This window comes from Helianthus annuus, chromosome 9 (genome assembly GCF_002127325.2).
Source record: "Helianthus annuus cultivar XRQ/B chromosome 9, HanXRQr2.0-SUNRISE, whole genome shotgun sequence".
Taxonomy (NCBI): domain Eukaryota; kingdom Viridiplantae; phylum Streptophyta; class Magnoliopsida; order Asterales; family Asteraceae; genus Helianthus; species Helianthus annuus.
Genome location: NC_035441.2, coordinates 136,530,733 through 136,537,463, shown reverse-complemented (window position 1 = coordinate 136,537,463; position 6,731 = coordinate 136,530,733). Strand labels below are relative to the sequence as shown.

At 32.9% G+C, this 6,731-nt stretch overlaps 1 long non-coding RNA gene across 1 annotated transcript; it reads right to left on the bottom strand.

Annotated features, from left to right (window-relative positions):
* Positions 1–910: 910 nt before the first annotated feature.
* LOC118482121 lies at positions 911–6,731 on the bottom strand. Its single transcript, XR_004867336.1, has 3 exons — positions 6,452–6,731; positions 1,957–2,094; positions 911–1,820 (listed from the first exon to the last, which is right to left on the bottom strand). It is a non-coding gene; the product is annotated as an uncharacterized LOC118482121 (long non-coding RNA).

Below are 6,731 nucleotides of genomic sequence, written 5' to 3'. Positions count from 1 at the left end.
GTGAATGGTTGTTTAACTAAGTTATCTAAATTACAACTAAAACATAAATATACTATTATCTTGTTTCACAAACAACCTAAACATGTTATCTATCAGATATGTCACAAAAGCACTTAATCAATTTTCCAATTTCAAGACAGTTAGTCATCCGCTAGGAGTTTTCTAACATGATGATTCTTCGGAAAGTTAACGCGATAAAAAAACGTTAACCACCTAAAATCATTCTTTAGCGAGCTATTGATATTCATTCATGTAAACCTTTAAAGATAGATTAGTCATCCGCTAGGAGTTTTCTAACCTCACTTATCAAAGAAGGCAATACCGATGGTCACAATACAGCCACGAGGATAAGCATTTAAGTAGATCATATAACAACATATTTCACCTTTACAAGTCTTGAATACAAATCTACCATGTCAGTAATTTCAGACCAAAACTACTAAACAAGGATCATAAACCGCATGCAAGAACATGTAATCAACACCATATAATTCGTTAGAACCCTTACGTGCAACAAAGTATTCCTAATCAAAATAAGATATATCTTGGATAAAACCAATACCCCTCTCGAGTTTCATGGTGTAAACAAGTTTACAAACAAGTGATTAATCAAGAAATAGTTACCATCCCACTAACCACAGATTCATTATCCAAGACAATCAAACATAATAAGGAACTCAACATCAATGAAACGTTCATTATATAATCATGGAGACTCAAACATGAAAAAAGTACTTAAGTTTCATACAAACAAGAGTACAACATAAAGTTCATTCAAGAAACAAGTTTATAACTACTATTACATAAACTACATTAAACATAAACTAACATCAGCTCATAACTTGCAAAATGATCAGAATACATGTTCAAGAACAAGGAATCGAACCATAAACAAGCAAGGAATTGATGGGTTGGATCGGTTATGCTTCCATTCGATCTTTAAGCTTCAAAAGGGTCTGATCAGGACTGCTTCGGAACCCAAAAATCGCCCAGAAACATGGAAACATTTTGATCAGTAGCTAATGCTGCTATTTATAGGCAATTTTCAGTTTGGCACGACCGTGCCGTTGGGTCGCACGGCCGTGCGGTCAGGCCTTGTCGGGTGACGTCAGTTTCAGCGATCCCGGGTCAGCCAAGTGGACTAGTGGACAACTTGTCTAGGTCACCAGATCGGCACAGTCATGCGACTGGTCGCACGGTAGTGCGAGGTCATCAGAATCGTGATCAGAAAGTATGGTCCAGGTGGTGCATGGGGGTGCGGTTGGCTCGCACGGGAGTGCGGTTCGAGTAATCAGCGGCACCATGAGTCGCACTGGCAGTGCTTCCGAGGTCGGAGGTCTCGCACGGTAGTGCGGTTGGATCGCACGGCCATGCGACACCTGGCAGTCATCAGATTTTTATGTCCGTTTTATCAGAAATGCATTAGAATTTGTCCGTTTTCATCAGAATTTTCCTTTATGCTCTGTTTAAGACCTAAAAATATAAAAGTACCGATTTTGGTACCTAACCGTCGAGTTTTCGGTCAAACACGCTTAAAACGGAAGTGTTTTGGGGTATAAAAACATGTATAATTTAACGTATATCAGGTACGACCCGTATGCTCATTAATCAAGTACGACCCGCACCTTTCAACGTCAGCGTCTAGGTCTACTAGGGTTTCGACTTCTAAAAGGTGGTGCCATCCAGCCTATCTTTAAACGGTATGATCCGTACCCTACTCCAAATGGTACCAATCGTACTTGGGCCTGATCCCACAGCTTTTGATCTTTTCCATTAAACTCGTCTTTTTATTTGGAAATCCATCTTTTTAACCATAGAACCTACAAAACACCAGTAGACAAACATTTAAGAAAATTCAAGGTGAAATTGCAATATACAACTACTAAAATTTGGGTTTTAGATATTGAAAACTATGTTGTCTTACATATCAGTGTATAATTGGGAAAAAAATTAAACCTTTTATTGGATCTCGAGAAACATTAACCCACGCTCGTGACAACACTTCCTCCACGATCGTCGTGTCAAACCCTTTTCTTCTTGTGTTGTTTTTCACTTTGGTTTTCTTGGGTTTTTGTGGTTGTATTTCGGGCACAACTATGATCGATGAAATAGTATTAAAAAGTAACATTAAAAAACTACTATTCATCACAATTCTATTTTATCAACCGTTTGATCAAATAAAATTAAAAGAATAGTAAGTTAAAACATTGTTACTTTAAAAATGCATCTTAAGTTAACTGTGTAATTAGAGTGTTAAACTTTATTAACGATACTAATTTCGTAACTCATATTTGTAATTATTTTCTTGAAGTATGGGTGGGTCTTTATGCTAAGTGATAGCAATAGATCATTAACGATACTAATCGGTCGAAGCTGGCCACGCCCGAATGGAATAATTGGGTGTCATTTGATGTCTCGAGTCTGTTATAATTTTTCTGCATTCTGATCGTTTTGTATTGTTTTTCTCCAATCCTTGCTGGGCTCTATATATTTATATATATAGTGTGTTTGCCGCTAAAAAAAATAGATCATTAATTCAATTATATATTTTATTATATAAAATTATATAGAATACTTAATTAATTCGTAGACTGCTCTTATGTATTTATCATAAGAATTAAAATAATCGAAGATAAGTGTAGTAAACTAACTATTTTCAATTTCTATCCAACGCAAATCTTGTTGGCCTTTTGCAAAACATTTTGGATCTCTATGCTGAGTTGTTGACCGGTAAAAAAGGCCTAAGTGACCCTTTACCGAGTCCATGTATAAACTTGCATTTTAAAACTTCGTCATATTTTGAATTTAGTTAAGTGTATACATGTTTATACTTCTCATCTCTTATAACTTTAACTTGGATTTATAATTAGCAAATGATTAGATTAAGCTTTTCATTATTCTAACTTCTATTTTTCTAAAAATCTTTTAAAAAAATACAGATGTTACACTTCTACATATATAAAATACAATTTGTATAAATGCAACTATAAATATCATAACTAAAACCGAAATGAAAAGTAAACATGAAGTGAACGTTACAAACTTACAATTGATCTATACATTTCTTTTGTCTTTTATTTCTTTTTTCTTCTTATATCGATCTCATACAACCTAAATAAGAAGCGATCTTCAAACGTCTGATTTTCATATATGTAGGGCAAAAAAATAATTAATATTTGTTCTATATTGAACAACCCCATCCCTTTGTAAATAATAATAAAAGCACAAACATGATTTTAACATAAGAAACACATAATTAGCACATTATTTTAATTGGTAGCAATCGTTGACTAAATCAATGACGTGGTCACTACTTTGACTTACCGCATTAGCCTCCTTGGGAGACCATCTAACACGTGGTAATTTTAAAGATAAGGGTGGAGGAGGTGGTATCGTTGACTTGATCGGGGAGGGTAGTTTACCGATTGGGGAACCATTGTCGGGGGTTAATCGGTGAGTGGGGAGTGGAGGAGGCGGTGACTACTCAGCGATAGAGACACCGAAAGAGAAGAGAAGAGATAGAGAAAAGAGAGAGAGTTAATGGTGGACCCCGCTCTTTTTCAACCAATCGTAATTATTTTTTTAAATTGTTTACCACTCTTCATATGTTTGACCATTGCTAATGATTGAGTGCAAAATGAGAAGTAGAGTGGGGACTTGAGATGACATGACATTATTTGGTTAGAAAATAAGTTTACCACTCCCCAAATGGTGACCACTCCCTCCACCCTAATGACTTATTGACGTATTTCACATGTATTTTTTTTTTGAAAGGAGTGAATTATTCGCGAATGTCGGGAGGTCTAGCATACATTGTCTTAACCGGGTCCGCGCTAGAGAGCCCTCTCTCACAATAGATCCTCAATTTAAACACCTCAATGAGAAACCCCTATCACCTAGACTCGAACTTGAGACCTATAGAGAAAAACTCACCCGGATCCACCATAAATGGAACTTAAATACCTGTAGCCACCACTTGAGCACCAGTGATGATTACGTATTTCACATATTTCTCCTATATAATTTAGTAAGTTTCTTTTCTTACACATATTTACTATTTAATTTCTTTTGTTTTGATTGGTTACTCTTATATGTTCCTCATGCTCTCCACTATCTCTTTAACTCACATTTGCTTCATACTTTCATACTAAATTTGTTATTTAACTTTTTTTATTATCTTTGTTATTATATTATATAATTTAATACATTCTTAAGATAAACTTATTTTTATATGAAATACAATTTGTTCTTTTAATTTTGTATCTGTACATTTATTTAATTGTGTGATTATATTCGGTTCTTAAAACGATATGACTGGTCTGACCAATCTGATAAATATACCCGTAGGCAGGCCGGTTCGATTATTGATGCAGATTTAAAAACATTGGTTTGTGAGTTGTGTTCTTATTTTTTGTGTTTTCTCTTTCGTTTTTTTTTTAAATTTGGTGAGTTGACAACCCATAGCGTCCATCCATGGTTCAACGTTTTTATGTCTATTTTAATTCAGTTTGATGGTCCCGGCACAACACACAAGTTCTAAAAACTCGTGATATATTAATTTTTATGTATGTATCTATATACTTATATCATTTTTATATACATTTCTGAGTTGTATTTATGACTTAAAATTCAATTTGCATGAGATTACGTAGTGGAAGTATAGAACACATTTTGTAAGGGTTTTTTTTTCTGAACGGTTAACATAATCAGTCTCAAGCACTCTTGGGGCATCTACTGGACCAAACAGAATACTCCGAAGGTAACCCGAGTCCACCATCAATTTTGAGGAAATCCCAATAACTCACTTGTCCGAAGGCACGACGGTGAAATAATTACGTATGGTATTTGGCAAGATCATACATTTTTATAAATATATCATATATAATAAAGTATGCATATAAACCATGTTGAATAAATAGATGTGTTTAACTTAGATTGTCTTTGACTCTTTGCATTTTTTGTGTCCTAGATGTTCTTGTAAGTACAACCTAATTTAATTAAAAATATTTGAATATATGGTGTGCGTAATCAAATCAAATTGAAATTCTTTATAGATATTTCGGACAAATGATGTAGGGAGAATTCCCTGCCCGAAAGCTTTTGAGACAGTATTAACCAATTTAATTATAATTTTAAATAGGTATATGGTACTTTTACGCCACATTTTAAAACTTTCAAATATCTTAAATGAAAAATTAGATCATATATCGTTAATTGATGGGGTTGGTTACCATACAAATCATATTTATCCTATAAATCGTGAGAACAGATCCTATCACTTAAAAAATTAAATTAGCACATACTAAAACAATACATATATAAAAGTAGCACTTTTAAATTATATTAGCATATGAAAATCAACCAAGATAATTGATTTTAGCATATATCTGAATAATATCAATACTTTTCTTTATGACATTGAAAACAAAAGGAAGATTAAAAAAATAATTACTTGTTAGCATAATTATAAGGAATTCAATATAACTGATATTATTTAGGTTATTATTTTACCATTTCTCTATAATTTGTTAGATTTCTCATGACACTTTTTAAATGGTTCTTACAGTTTGTATACGAAATGTGGTTTGTATTTGATTCTACTTCGTTAATCGATAATCTATCATAATTTGATATCATTTATAGAGAAAAGTTATTGTACAAAAAGAAAGAATTGTACGAAGTGTAGGAGATAAGTTTCGCCCTTGATTTGCAAGATCAATGGTTGAGATTAAGTGTTCCTCATATATAGAACCCATAACTAAAAGAGTAAACTGCCATTTTGGTCCCTGTGGTTTGGCACTTTTGCCATTTTAGTCCAAATCTCAAACTTTTTAAATCTGGTCCCTGTGGTTTCACTTTTATTGCCATTTTAGTCCAAAATTCAAAAAGTCCATTTTTTTTACAGTTGCAACCTGTCTTTTTTGTCTTTAGTACAAGGGTATATTTGTCCAACTGATTTTCATTTAACATATTTTTAATTTAAAAATACATTTAATTTCTTTAAATACCCTTATTAATATACATTTCCTCATCTTCTTCCTCCCAAATACATTTCCCCATCCCCCTTCAATTTCGATCTTACTTTCATAATCGTTGTGTTAAAGTTCTATGAAACTCATTCCCTTTTTTTGAGATCAAAGTCAACCAAAGCTATTATATCCCTGTTTTCATCTTTTATCTTTTAATAATTTCTTGAATCCTGTCAAATCAACTCTTGTAAACAATTTAAATAACACATAAACTATTATATCCCAATTTAAAGTCAGTAGTTCATTTATATGAATCAACAATCCTTCAAGAATATTAATTTCCGATTAATTTGAACAAGAACAATCAGTTAAGAAATAAATTTCAACTTGAATGATTTTATTAAACAATCAGTTAAGAAATAAATTTCAACTTGAATGATTTTATTAATAAAGACAAAACAGAGAACAGCTAGAGTTCTGACCAGAATAATACTGAGAGAATGATTGATCGATTATTGTTCTTGCTATTGAGCAGCAACGAAAGCTCGATTTATTGCCATCATCCGAAAGAATGCCAACTGTAAAAGATCCAAAAAAAAGAAAGGCCCAACACGACTTCCAAAATCTTGTACCAATTTATTTGATAAAGATTAAATCAAGATGGAGAATACCTAATTTAGATCAAGATGGCAACAGAGATTGTAGATTGTAACTTGCAAATATAGGTGACTTCAAAAAGCTTTTTCACTAATGCCCCTCAAG